Raw genomic sequence first — 15,829 nt, forward strand, 5'->3', positions numbered from 1 at the left:
CTACTACCACTGTTATTACTATTATCATCATCATGATCATTATTGGAGCCCTTTCTAATTCATCCAAATTCCTCAGCAAACCAAACCAAGGAGTATTAAGGAGTAAATTGAGAATGTGAACTGAAAAGTCAGTTCATTGTAATGGTTTTCTAAAGTGGTGATAGAGAAGTAAGAGGATTTCTCTACTCCTCATGCTACTGACTGATAGATTCATGATGATTTTGATACCACCGACAGTCCTATCTAGCTTTTGCTGCTTACCTGTGAAAATGCATCAAAGCTGCATGGATGCTTTTGGTCTGTAAAAGAAAAGAGTACGAGGTGACAAGTTGTTATTGTTTGTGGTCATCAGATGATTATGGTATTCTCCCAGTTAGCTAAGCCTGGTGATTTACTGCTTTGTCTCCTAATAGATAATAAAAGAAACAAACTTTTTCAACAGGTTGTTTTAAGGGTTATATACCATTCCTGAGTAGAATGGACATAAAACCTTAATCTTCAAAAGAACTGGAAATAATCTCTAATGTCTTCAATGTCCAGAGTAGCCAGAACTTGTAACAATTGGTAAGTTACCTCTGTGATCTCATCAATGCTGTATAAGAACAGTTGCCAAAAATATTCTTCGTATTTGCCTCTGAACATACGAAGAGTGTCAAAAGTAGCTGGCAAGAAATCCTGTTAGAAATCTGTAAGATTTTCTCCAATAGCTGTCTAGGTAATGTGGCAAGGGTAGATCAACACTTGACTGATTCATTTCTTCTGACAGATTTCACACACAGTCAGAAGATTCAGTTCAGAAAAATGCATGCCAAAAACAAGAATAAGAGTGAACAGAGACAGGAAGGGCCTGAGGGTTATGAGAAAAGAGTGAAGAAGGCAGGCAAAAAAGGAAAGTCCTTGTAAGATCTGCGTCTAGAAAAAAGATGGCATAGCTGGGAACTTCCTTTCTTCCAGCCGGTTCCTAGCTGCTGTTACAGCACTTTTGTGCTTCTGACAAGAGGAATAATTTAAAGCAAACAACGGATGCTGGAAGATCAAATCAGCATGTCACTAGTTTGGGAGTGGCACATTGCACACTTGGCTTGAAACTCCCTTTTCACGTTTCCTGAGTTGTGTAATAGGCTTTGTAGTCTTAGCCAAAGATCTACTGCTCTAAATGTACACCATCAAGGAACCATACTGATTCATATCAGGGATTCATGAATGCAGAAATATTTTATGTATAGATACCTTTCCTCTAAATGAGTCAATGGTATACTTCCTTTAAGGTGTGCAACGTTGTTTTCAGAGGAAACAGTTACACAATGTCCCCCCAGTTCTTAATACATTTATTGCGTATTTTCTAGTCACTGTATTGAGAACTGCAGTTGAAAAAGCAGAGCTTGTGATTCTTTGTGAGAGTTGAAGTTTTGGCAGTGAAATCACAGTTGAAGGAGTAGTAAGTATGGAACAGTGGCTCTCAGCATATCTTCTCTGCTTTTATTTTCATTGAGGTAACTTTAAAGCCAGCTGTGCTCTTCATTTTTTTTTTTTGCACAATCAGAGGGATAGTTTGACATTTTCTACGTTGATCTTTTGCTGCACAGCACAAGTAACTTCCCTTTTCTCACTGTGACAGTTGTACATACAGCAGATGTAAAGAAGAAATCCCCTTTGAGACCAGAGGCTGCTGAGGAAAGGTTTTCCAAAAACAATTTCTCATCCCTTTGGTGTCCATGAGCTATTAAATCACTGTAAAGGTATCACTAATTTGATTTCCTTTACAAAAAAAAAAAAGCCGCTGAAAGCGTTAGATTAATTCACCTTGTTTAAAAGTCAGCGAAACAGAAGTTAATTAAAATGTAAACAATGGGCCACATTGTTACTCTCACAAATTTAGAAAAAAAGAATCTTTGAAATTCTTTGTGTAATGGATTTTACCTGACTCCCTTGGAGGAGAGTGCGGTTTTGCAGCAGATCACATTACTGAAGTAGCCATTCTTTCACTTTTAAATGAAATATATTCTTAGCTTCTCCCAGTGCAGTGCAGTGCAGCTGCACAATTTGGAGCCAGTTACAGACTGTCATGGTCCTGTTTGCCCGGGAGCTGCTGACTACCAGGAGTCTGCTGGACATGGAGTGCTGCAGAGAGCATCCGAGTCCCCACAGCAAAGAAATAGGGTGACTGAGAGCACCAGGAGGAGAGAAACGGATGACCTGGAAAGTTGGGAGGTATAAAAAAATGTCAGTCAGTGAGAAATGATTAACACCCAGCCATTTTATGCCAAGGACAGAGGGTTCTCTCATGCATTCTTGTGCAGCCCTGGCTGTCAGCTGAAACATGCCGAGGAGCAGAAGCAATGCTTTGTATGGGCCTGATCCAGAACTAGTGGATTGGAGTATGGATTCAGGGGGTTAGAACTGGGCTCCCATTGAAGGATTATAAAACATTTTCCTTGATTTGTTTCTGTGTGTGTGTGTGTGTGTGTGTATAAATTTTGTTCTGCTCTTCACAAATAAAAGAAAGATGTGCCTAATAGGAGGGTCAAAAAATTTTGGAATTCATAAGCCTGTGGGGAGTGAAAGAACCTTGCCAAAAGATCTTCCTGCCTCACTGATGAATTGTTTAGTAAATATGTGCTTTCTAAATCACAATATGGTCAAATTATCTCTGAAGACAAAAAAAAAAAATCAGAATTAAACAAAAATTTCTCCTTCACATGGAAAAGTGGGGTTCTCAGTAAAGACATAAATGGATTCATAGAACATTTTTATTCCCCAGTGTCTTACTAATGATGATGTTTTGAAACTGCAGCTAAGAAATCAGCCTTAGGGACTTCTAGCAACAAGAACATATCATTATATGCAAGAAACAGTGTACTCTCACAGACCATTTTTTATTCACTACACATGCTGACATCACTTGCTACTTGCTACTTTACTTATTGTCATCATCATAATCACTTTTCATACTAATTTTACTGTACAGAAATGAAAACAGAGTGGAGAAATTCAGTGTCTCCATGAATGAAAATCTAATCTCCAAGACATATTTCCTGGTAATCTGTTTGCAAATTATATGTCAGTCTCTGCATAACCTGTCAAAGCATTACTGACCCAACAACAATTCACAGGGGGGACAGCAAGTGTGAAGGCTCATTCACTACTAGAAGACTATGAGTGACCATAGCAAGCAGATCAACAGTGTAAGTAAACAGTAAGATATAGCAGCCTCCCTGCCAATTATCTGAAGCCTAAATCATGAATCAGTCCTGTCTCTCTTGTACCCCTTTTGTTTGCATTCCTGGAGAAATTGAAGTAACCAATTTTATTAGTTCACATTAGTTCACTAGTTCAGGAGAAGGCTTAATTTAGACATGAAGATAAATGAACAAGAAGAATTCTCACTGAGATGGATTTAGCTTTTTGGACACAGGGCATCAGAAAGCTGACTGTTGGACAGAGAAGGTAGAGACACTCATCCTGACTGCACGTAGCTGAGTGACTACACAGCACAAACCAGAGATGAAGAAAGGAGAGCAGGCCTTTAACAGAGGACTGAAGAGGTAATAGAAACATGTTTTATCACTGCAGAACATGGTGTGAGGAAGGTACAACATGCACTAAGAAGAAATGCTCAGCCTGCAGAAACGCATACCCAAATCACCTGTATGCCTGGACCAAAGGGTCCACTGGGAACCTCAAAGTTGTAGTAACAAAGGTGAATCATCAGATCCTTTCTATCTTGAGGAAGAAACATATTATTTGCAAGGCAGGACATACAGTGCATCCACTCCTGAAAGGAATGGTGAATTTAAATGGTACTCTTACATGTTTGTGTTCCATCTGAAGCTGTGAAAGAACAGTGTAAAGAACTAGTGTTTGCAAATGACACTTCCTCCTGTTCACATGAATCTAACTTCTTAGGCAAAGAAGATACGTGAAGGAGGAAGAGGTTCTGTTTGAGTTTCAAGTTTACAGAGCCTAAGCAAGGTACATATAAAATGACACTTTCCCATGCACTGTAGTGAAGATACAAAAAGCATTTCACATGTGTATGATATACACTAGAAGAGATTTCTGGAATGGCCAGACTAAATTTGGGGAAAATGGTGAAGTAAAAAAAGGAAAAAGATTTACACTGACCAGTTCTTTATGTCCTCTAATCCTGGCTGAATACTTTTGTCTGAATCAATGCAGCAAAATTTATCTTCATCTGAATTCTCTAAACATGCTGATAGTGAGGGTAGACACAGGTGAATGCTTCTGCTGAGAGAGTCAGAGTTTAATCCTGGTTCTGGTGGTATTTAATGAGGGAAAACGTACTAAAAATATATATATATGCCTGTACTGTAGCAATATACATGTGTGTATATAGTTATAATGCATACTCTTAATTGACTTTATTGACACATATAGTACAGATGATGGAGTTCACATATTGTTCCAAAATGGGAAGAGAGGCAAGTATGCTGGATAGTAGAACAGCTGTTCAGAAGGATCTTGACATGGGAAATGAGCTGTCAAGAACCTCACGAACCAAACAAAAGGAAATTAACATTCTTGCATCTTGGAGGAAAGTGAGTCCAATGAAACAGTCAGGCTGGGGACCCACTGGCTAGCCTTGCAGAAAGAGACCTGCAAATCCTTGTAGACAAGAAATTGAATGTCAGCCAGCAATGTGTAATTGCAGCACAAGCTGATTATATTCCGAGCTGCAACAGTAAGATTGCACCCATCAGACTGGGAAAAATCATTGTTCATCTCTATTTGGCACTTTTGAAGCTCCCATAGATTGCAGCATCTACTCAGAGTTCTCCAGGATAAGAAGAACTCCAATGACTTGGAGTGAGTCAATCAGATGCCACCAAGATGGGCAGTAGGCTGATGAAAGACCTACAAGGAGGCACTGGGGGAAAAGGACTTGTCCAGTCTTCAGATGAAGAGGCAAAAGGGAGACCTCACTGCTATTTTCGGCTACCTCATATAGAGATACATGAGGCTGTTGGAAGTTTATAGTGAGAAGACAAGACTTAACAGACATGAGTTGCAACATGGGAAAATTTCTGTTCAATATTAGAAAGATAATATCACCCTGAGGGGAGTCAAACAGATTACCCAGATAGGTTGCAGATCCAGTGTCTTCAAATGTACTCAGGACTCTACTAAACACAATCTTAAGTCATCAAACCCTATATACAGGAGGAATTTGGATGAGATGACCTCCAGAGGTCAGTTGAATTGAAGTTGAATCCTTCTCAACAATTTACCAAAGGTTTTAGGAGTCTGAGGAGATTCCTGCTGACTGGAAGCTAGCCAATATTATAATGATCTACAAGAAGGGAATGAGAGAAGACCCAGGAAACTACAGATCCATTACTCTAACTTCATTGCCTGAGAAAATTATGGGTAAGATTATCCAGGGTGCTATCGAAGGTATTTAAAGAACAAAGCTGTTATCAAGTATAATCGACATGCGTTATTGAAGAGAAACTTACATCTTAGTAATTTGTTATCCTTCTGCAATATGGTTACCTGCTTGGTGCATTAAGGGAAGGCAGTAGACATAATATTTTTGTATTTTAATAAAGCCTTTGATGCTTTCATTTATGCCATTCTTCTGGATAAATTGTCCAACTATGAGATGACCAAGTACACAATATACTTTGTGATTAACTGACAGTGTTAGAGCTCAAATATCACACTGAATGGAGCTACGTCTAGCTGGAGGACCAGTCACTAGTGGTGTTTCTCTGGGGCTCAATTCTCAGACTAGTACAGTTCAATAGTTTCATCAGTGATCTGAATGCAGAACTAGAGAACATCCTCCGCAAATTCAGATGATACTAAACTGAGAAGTACTGCTGATTATCTTGAGAAACAAGAGGCCTTGCTGAGGAGTGTATGCACACTGGAGCACTGGACAGTGATCAGCAGCATGAAGTTCAACACTGGAATAAAGTAAAGCAGACACAGTCATGGACTGGAGCTGACTGGCTGGACAGTGGCTCAGCAGAAGGGACCTGGAGGTGCTGATGACAGCAGCATGAGCCAGCAGTGTGCCCTAGCAGCCAAGGGGGCAAACCTCATTTTGGGGGTACATTAAACAAAGCATGGCCAGTCAGTCCAAAGAAACTGCAGTATTTATCAATCTCACCTCCAACATTACGTGCAGCTTTGGGGTCTGCAAGAAAAACCTGGTATTAAGATACACGAGTGCTTGTGGTAATAAATAAAAAAATTCTTGCCAGAACAGATTCCTTAAGAAAGGAACTGTCCTTTATATTTGCACATAGAGCTTAACACAACAGATTTCAGCATATGAGCAGTACCTCTGCTATGATCCAACTGATAACCCGATTAAACATAGAAAAGTGAATGGGAAGTATTAGAAAATACCAACAAGATATATTCAGCACAGAATGCTATATTACCTTTAAAACATTGAAATTAACTCGACAACATTACAATGATTTGAACAATTTAAATCAGTTTTTATCACCCTTTTAAAACATGTTGGTAGGGAGATCAGAAAAAGATTGGAACATTTTTGACAAGGCAGAAGAAAAAACGACTTTGCAGGTGTAGCTCAGCACTGTTGAGAAAGATGCAGTTACATCATGATCTTAAAGTCCTTTGAACTCTACAGATGGTTTTTTTTTTTCTCATTTAACTGCCATATGGAAGAATCTGAGAACAAAATTGACAGGAAGTCAATTTAATTTGAAAAAAAATCTCCTATTTTATACTCCTAATAAGAAAATAAAATATTTTGTATGTAGAATGCAGCACTTGATCCCAAATGTAGTTGTCTCACTCTTCAAAGAGTAAGGAAAAAAATAGTTTAAGACATATTTAGGAAGAAAATATATCTTTTTCTTAGATATTACTATTTACAAAATTCAACAAACAACTAGAAAATCTGTAGATCAATCCTAATCTGTAGTTTCTGATAAAGAAATTATGCAAAAAGTCATTACTTAGTACTTGTTACATCTCTGAAAGTGTATTTCCAACTCGCGCTCTCTTCAACTCACCAGAGAACAACATGTGAATAGATGGGAAAAACTTTTACTGTCGTTTCTGTAGCTAATAAGGAGAACAAAAGGTAATTACACAGATCTGACTTATGAGTCTTGATATGTGACCGAGTGTAAAAACCAATAAGGCTGGAGAGATCCTTTTGGCTTTAGTTTATATACCTTACCCAGACCATTCCAAAGTTTTTATTCCCATGCAGAGGTGCTTTTCTGCAAGACTTCTGGCATTTGTCCAGAAAGAATGAGAAATGAGATAGGCAAGAGAAAAAATGTCCTAAACAATCCAAAGTATCAGATAAAATGTAGTTTCAGAGCAGATTAAAAGATGGATGATTTTTCCATATATGGATGATGAGGACACCATATGGGGATTACATTTATTACTTGAACAAACCAAAGGGAGTTTCCTAAATACAGATTGCACATTGAATACAATGCCAGGCCCTGAGTATAACGGGTAATATATGTATAAAAGGAAAAAAACTATCTAAGAAATCTAAGGCCAAAGCACAGCCTCAGTAGATTCAATCACGTGCAAAGCCCTAAGTGAAAATCAAGCAATTGTGAAGCAGAAAAATATCTGGCACCACAGTTGTTAACATGCAAGTTGGGAGCATGAGACTAAGATTTCATTGCAGCAGTGAACAGATCATACTTTTACTTTTCTGTTCTACCATTTACTCCAGCTTTTACCAAAAGGCTTCCCAGTCTGTTCTTGCACTCCTTTCCATAAGATAGCTATGTGACGGAATATTCCTGCCCTTCATTGCTTTAGTGATGAGTTGGATGACTTTTGAGTTCTGCTTCAACTAGGAGACATGCTGTTTACTCTTATAAAGCAATAGATTTCAAGTGTGCTTCTTTTACTTTCTAGTCTTTATGCCAAATTGAAATCTGAAGGAGTGTTATAGAATTAATATAATTACATCTGGAAAATTTTCTGCATATGTATTCTAAGGTCTGATGATTCAGCACTAATTTGAATCTTGTGGGGGCAATTTAGGGATGTGCAGTTTTGTAGAGCACCTCAGTTACCTCGTTAGATCATTGCTTACACAGTGAGAGGGTCTGGAAGCTATCAAAAAGATAGTCTTTAACTGATGGTATAAACAGAATATTGAACAAAGGCAATCAAAGATCAAAAAGGAGGAGAAGGCCAAGAAAGAGGCAGAAGGCATCATCTAAGTCTGCTCTGGGAGAAGTCCAACACTGCAAGTGGTGAGCATCCAGCACAGAAAGCTCTTCTTGGCCTCTTTGCCTTAATGGTAGCACTCTGAAACTGAAGCATGAGAATTAAAAAATTATGAAAAAAAAAAAAAAAACATCTGAGGAATTTCTGTGTAGGCAGAGGCAAATAGTCACATTTACATTACAGTGTCATATGTTCTAGAGCATGCACACAATGGTAGGTAGGTTTCATAAAGTAATAGAATCATTTGAGTTGGAAAGGACACTTACAGTCATCTAATCCAACTTCCTTGCACTGAACAGGGACACCCACACTTTAATCAGATTTCTCAAAGCCCTGTCCAGTCTGATCTTAAGTATTTCCAGGGATGTGGCAACCACTCCATCCCTGGGCAACCTGTCATAAAAAAAATTCTTCCTTATATTCAGTCTAAATCTTCCCTCTTTTAGTTTGAAATCATTTCTCCTTGTCCCATCACAACACACCCTGCTAAAGAATCTGTCTCCTTTCTTAATGCCCCCTTTTAGATACGTAAAGGACATTCTCAGGTCTCCCCAGAGTCTTCTCTTTTCCAGACTTACCAGCCCCAGTTCTCTCATCCTGTCCTCACAGGGAGAAGTTCCATCCCTTGGATCATTTCTGTGGCTTTCCTCTGGACACGCTCCAACAGCTCCATGTCTTTCCTGTTCTGAGCTCTCCACATCTGGATGCAGTACTCCAGGTGAGGCCTCACAGTGCAGAGCAGAGGGGCAGGATCACACCTTCACCCTGCTGGCTATGCTGCTTTGGATGCATCTCAGGGTATAGTTGGCTTTCTTGGCTCTGTGTACACATTGCTGCTTGCCATGTCCAGCCGGCCACCTATCAGTACTCCTAGGTTCTTTCCAGCAGGGCTGTGCTCAATCCTTTCATCCTCCAGTTTGTACCAATAGTGAGGGTTGCCCTGACCCAGGTGCAAGACCTTGCACTTAGCTTCACTGGACCTCGAGAGGCCCGCTGCTTGAGTCTATATGGGTCTTTCTGGATGGTATCTCATTCCTAAATCTTGTCAGTCACAATGTGTCTCTTTAGGTTGTGCTCGATCCCACTCTCAGTGTCACTGATGAAGGTATTAAGGTGTAGGTTTAGGAAGAAGTGCTGTGAGCTTTATTAGTCCTGCTGCTGAATCCATGCCTGCCAGAACATCAGAATTTATATGGATTGATAAATAGCTAAGGAAAGTTCAGATGGAATGAAAGTGGAAAACAACATATAAATCAGGAAATTGAAGTGGAAGACAAGGTGGTTTTTCTATAAGCAGGTGGTGATGGTGAACTATACTGTCATGAGCCCTTATCCTTCTGACAGTGTGTATTAGTAGGGGAATTTAAAAGATGCTAGAGTGTAGATTGTGAATTCTTCCTCTTGCATTATGGGTAAATGCTGATGGCTGTAAGATAGAGCCTGCTAGGGCAGCCATGATGTCTGAAGAAATTCAGTGCCTACCCTTCTCAATAGAAATGAGGGGTGGGTGGAAGAGAGTGATGTCAACACTCTACAAAAGGAAAGGAGGTGGAAGAGAGCAATAAGTGTTAAGCTTATGGTCAATGTCACTGAGTGGGAAAAATCCTTAAACAGGTGTGATCAGATTTAGGGAAAATTCTGAAAAAAGACTCTTAGTTTTCCTGCAGTTTATAGCTTTGGGTCAACTAGCACCTCTACATCTAAGCCTGAGTGGGCTAGGAAGTGTAGTGTAGCATCTGGAAATGAGAAAAGAATTGATGTAAAGAGTAGATGGGTCTCGATTCAGACAGGGGTGCTACATACAGTCTTGGATGATCTTCTGAGAAAAGCAATTGTTTTGCAGCTGCAAAAGCGAGTCAGAAACAGTGGGTTGGTATGAATTTTTCCTCTAGGGTGTATGTGTTGCAGAATTACCTGGACAGACATTTGTGCAACATATTTGGCAATGGACCTGTAATGCATACCTAAAGCTGAAGATTTTATTCACAGTATCTATGGACCTGTTGGTATATGTCAGCTTGCTAGTGAACAAATAGACTGTGGGTGGCTTTCCTATCCCTACATAGTGAAGAAAGAAAACTGAGTGATAAAGATATTAAGAGTTAAAACACACTAAAATCCACATGCCTACTTCAGACTCTTCCTACAGCCCTAACTCTCTGCAGCTAGCTGGCTATCACATGCCAGTCAGACACTTTCCAGCATGAGTCACTCTGGTTTCCAAATTTGTCTTTCCCAAATAAAAATGAAAAATTCCAACTGTCTTTTTTTTTTTTCTTTTTTTTTTTCTATAGAAAAGGGGGATGGAACATCAAGTACATATAGTTGTAGAATTGTTTTCTATTTCCTTTTACATCCCTAGTCTAGACAAGAGGTACTATGATGAACCTTGCCTTTGCTGCCAATACCAACAGCACTTTGTGGTCTTGTTAGCTCACATCTGGCTAATACCCAAGGACAGACATAACTAATGAGTAGCCCTTTCGATGGTCATTCCAGCAATTCATTTGGGTTACCCTTTCAAACAGCATGGAGAAAAGAGAGGAGTTCTTTTGTACTGGGCAGCGTTTCACTCACTGCACTTAAATAAGAAGGGCAGTCAGGTTATAAAGATTTCTATAAATGAGAGCATTGTACACTCACAAGGAGATTGGTATGTTTGATCTCAGCTGTTATTGATTTACCTTTTCCACATGATAACATTCATTAGGCAGGATAAGTAAAGGCTGGTGTGTTCTATTTCAATTATTGCTAAAATACAGACATTACACAGGGTGGAACTTCAGAGTAGTTTCAGTGGACCTAAGTGTGAAAACATTTTCCTACCAAGGCATGACATGGGATGACTTATGACTTCTTTTCATCCTTTCCTGTCTCCTCCCCACCGCACCCACCATTCTTATTTTTAACTCTTTTTCACTGTTGCTAAATATTTGTTTTCTGGTCCAGGGAATCATGATGGTACTTGGAATTTGCTGTGTGCTTCCACATTTCTGTTGTGCACTTGTGATGTGTGACATATGAGAGCAAAGTACAGATCTCCGTGCCTGAAAAGTTCAAGCATTTGTGTTCAAAAAGATTCATCGATTTATTAGTGCAACATCCAGATGACCCTTCTTGGAGTAGGCACTGGACAAGAGGATCTCCAGAGATGTCTTCCCACTTCAGCTACTCTGGTTATTTGAGCCCCAGCAGAGGACTCAATCTCCCCTCCTTCCCCCCAGTGTATGATGTAGGATTTTTTGGTTGCAGTCTCCCAGAGCATCAAATACTTTCAGAATACGCTTTATACGGAAGTAAGGGAAAACTAACAGTGACAACAACAAGGCACAAAGATAATACATCTTCAGAAAACATTTCTCTCTTACTAGTGGCTTCAGAGGAGCCCAGAACGTCTTACTCACAGTTAGATACATAAGCAGAAATTTCCAGAGCTTAGAGAGGTGAATAATATCCCAAGTATTTTGATTTTTCTATTGAATGAATGAATGTGTTTCCACATGTTCTTCCCTTTCTTTGGATAATATTGTAAAACATTCAGAGGTTCCCATAATAGAACTCACACTTGATATTTGTTGAATTGTTTTTAAAAACATTTTCTTCTTAGTTATCTCTTTGCTGAAAAACATAAATTCTACTTGCAGACACATTTATGGAAAGCCTCCATTAAGTTTCCAGATTTTCTGAGTCTTCACAGTTCCTTTTAGTTTGTATTGAAGAGATGAATACACACTTGTCCAGAATATCAGGCCCAAACATTCTTAAACTTTCACAATACTTGAATATTTGAAAATGTTGACCCTTTATGTCCATTCATGTCATATTCAAATTACTTCAATGTTTTAGGGATGACCTGAACTGTTAACAGCAACTTAAGCATACGAATAGAGACCTGTTCCACTGTACTTGTGGAAAGTAATATGCAGTGTGTGCCACATAATGTAGCTAGTGTCTGAAAGTGGTAAAATAATATAGGACTATAAAAAATTACAAGCAGTGACTTGTACTTCAAATTGTCCTTGAAGCTGCAGGTACTGCAGGAATAGCATTCCCTTCATTATTTTGCCAGATTGAGGTGGAAGAACTTATAAGAATTTATGTTGATAAAGAAAATCATGCTATAAGATGAGGCTGATTGATGAGCAAAACTAGACTATAGGAATGAATGGCTCAAGTAAGAGTCCTGCGATAAGTGAAGAGTGAGTGTTTACAGGGTGTGGTAATGCTTTTGTTTGGGGAAAAAAGGCACATTAGAGAAAGAAGTAAATATTCAGTACTGGTAATATATGCCACCTACACTGTTTAGCACTGTCAGTGAACAGATTTGAGCAGGTTGGACATGCTTAAGGTTTGGCTTTTTCTCCAGGGAAAAGATTACCTTAACTCCAGGGAAAGATTATCTCAGGTAGTTTTCTCATGAAGTCCTATGACCTGGTTTTATGGGGTTAAAGTCTTAACCCCTGCCCTACAGATTTTGGGGAAAGCATTAAGTAAAGCTTGGAGAAAAGAAGGCTCTGAGGAGACCTCATTGTGGCCTTCCAATATTTGAAGGGAGTGTATAAACAGGAGGGGGAATGGCAGTTTACGAGGGTGGATAGTAATAGGACAATGGGGAATGGTTTTAAATTGAGACAGGGGAGTCTCAGGTTAGATATTAGGAGGAAGTTCTTCACACAGAGTGTGGTGTGGAACAAGTTGCTCGAGGAGGTTGTGGATGCCCCATCCCTGTACGCATTCAAGGCCAGGCTGGATGTGGCTCAGGGCAGTCTGGTCTGGTGGTTGGTGACCCTGCCCGTGGCAGAGGGGTTGAAACTTGGTGATCGTTGTGGTCCTTTCCAACCCAGGCCACTCTATGATTCTATGATTCTATGTTACAATGAAAAAGTTTTCTAATCTTCTGCTTCTCTTATTTTTGATCCCACTACCTAAAAAGCAGGACAAACTCATGGGGGTGAAAAGCTGGAGATCTGTTCCTGCTTCACATCCAGCAAGGTGAAGCAGTTTCTCAGGTGACTTGCACTACATCTTGTTTGTTCATGGACTTGTTTCCCAGACAGATCAATTTTTTTCTACCCTTTTCCTTGTTCTTTCAACATCTGGTGTATATAAATCAAGCGTGAAGTTGCCTTTGCTGTGCTCGAGAAAGTTTTTTCCATGTAGCTCATGGATAACTATGCTACCTGTGGGTTTTTCATCCAACTTAGACTCCTGCATCTAACTTTGGCATGAGGTGAAGCACAGTGTTACAGTGAACAGTGGTTTGTGTGCCTGGCTTCCCAGAGCACAGGGAAAATAGGGGAGTTTTTTTTTTTTCTGACTTGGGGACTATTTGTTTTTGTTAAGCCTCTGTCACATATGTTGTGCAATTTCTTCTCTGGCCTTCCTCCCCCTTTTCCAGAGTGCATTTCAGTTGAAGAGTTGGCACAACCTGACAATATGACAGCTTTTATTACTCATGAGCATATTGTCTGACTTTTGATTGAATGTCAGCACTTCTTTGATCAGGCTCCTTCTGCCGAAGTTAATTAGTGGAGGAGTGATGCTGCTCTGTGGCCCTTGGCTGGCCTTTAGCCCTGCAGCTTCACAGGGAGGTTGATCAAGCTGTTGAACTGGCCCTAAATGATGAGGAACTAGGGGGAAGCAGTGAGGGGAGATCAAGATTTCCCCCAGCCTGTGAGTGAACTGTTCATTTTGTCCTATGAATCTACCGGAGAGTGCAGTTCTGCCTGATGTACTTGCTCTGTCCTTTCAGGCCACACAAAGTGAGGATCTTTCATGTTTCTTCTCTGCTCCAAGCTACACTGGCTACTGGGTTTGTTTCAGGGTGTTCATTTTACTTGTTTTCTCTTTCTCTGTACTTTTTTTAACTGTGAGGCCAGGCCAAGCACAATCTCCAGTAGCTCTGATTTGTGGTACCAGAATGCAGGTCCATGTCCTGCCCCATCCTGCATGGTTTTATGCTTTGCAGTGGAGTACCCAGTTGCAGGAACAAACGAGCAACAGAGCTATCTGGGATCAGGCTGTTTGCTTCCCTCCATACCTTTTCCCATTTTAAATCATCTTTTCTTTTCCTTCTATTCATTTTTCCTCACTAGGAGTGTTATGTTTAAAAATAGATCTAGAGTATTCTTGAAAGTTTTATTTTATATTGAGCAAAATCAGCTGTTTTGAAAGGTTGTCAGTGTAAATTACCTCCCACTAGCATTGCTGCAGTTTGTATTTAGTTCAGACAGCTAAATTTTATATTCGACTACTGTCGATTTATTAAACAGGGTGTTCCTGAGAATGTTCTGTTGCATGTTGGGTTCAAAGCGGTTATTCTTCTGAAACTTCTGCTTTTTCTTGTTTCCCATGTGTTTTCTGTAGTGCTGTGGCTTATGGCACGTCAATAACCAAACCTAGCCTCTTTCCTTGTATCATGCTTCTCTGACGGTGAAGAAAAAATGACAATATGTACATGTTGGTGCAAATCTGTATGTAAGAGACAGTGGACAAGGCATGTACTTTGGTCCTTTGGGTCCGTTTTTGCTATATGTTTACAGACTGTAGCTTTCTAAATTCAGACAATTGTGCTTTTTTCTCAATGCTTGGTTCCTGTGAGCTGGGACAATTTGGGAAAGCACTTCATGAACAGGCTATCTAATATCTCTATAAGGATACCTCTTTGGCTATCATGGTGATAAATCCAGACAGTGGGAAAAAGGCATTCATAGTTCTAATTCCTTATAAAATAAGAATTTTAATCAAAACTGACACTAGACTAAATCTGATGAAGGAAATCTGTTCTCAATCTACTCTGGGTGAAATCTGTTGACCAGTCATTCTGCTTCTCTAACTTACTACTTAAGTTTGCTAAGGGTTTTTCTAAGATTTCTGTCAGCTCTCTAAGGTTAGTTTCAAATTACAGCCAAACTTGAGACATCCTTAACCTCAGACTGTCTTTTCTGTCCTTCATCTCTATCATTTTTAAGTCTACTTGTCACCACTCCAGTAAAATTGCCAGGACCTCTTTTTCCTTTGCCTTTCTTCAGTATCCTGTTCATGCCTTTCCTTCTCATTGTTTCCGTTGCCTGTTATTGGAGTTTTCTCAAATCCTTTCTAATCTTGTGCAATGAAGTTAGTTAAACAATGAGGAAAAAAAAGGAAAAAAAAACGAAAAAAAAAAGGAAAAGAAAGAAAGAAAGAAATCCCAGACTTATGCCTGGTATAAATCAGCGAAACTTCAGTGATCCCATTGTTGGCTGAATGAAATGGATTTTATACCAGTTTGGAATATCACACTCCAAAAATATCACAATTATTTTATTTATCACAATTTTATTATTTATTTATTTTGATAACTGTGCCACATAGGAATATTTCTGGTTTGTTTTTGTCATGTGTGGATGGGATTGACTTTTATTAATATCTTACTGCTGACTTTCAGTATGTATTCGCCTAGGAATGGGGATATCACTATGCAGAAAGACTATTTTCTGGCTCATTATTTCTTAATTGTTGATTTTCTCATATTTGAACAGTTTTGGACATGATCTAGAGCTGACTATGTATTCATAATTAAATATTAGCCAGTATTTTGCAAGCATTGTGTACTCGGTATAAATTGATTTACATGGAT

This window comes from Tympanuchus pallidicinctus, unplaced genomic scaffold (genome assembly GCF_026119805.1).
Source record: "Tympanuchus pallidicinctus isolate F22 unplaced genomic scaffold, pur_lepc_1.0 scaffold11, whole genome shotgun sequence".
Taxonomy (NCBI): Eukaryota; Metazoa; Chordata; class Aves; order Galliformes; family Phasianidae; genus Tympanuchus; species Tympanuchus pallidicinctus.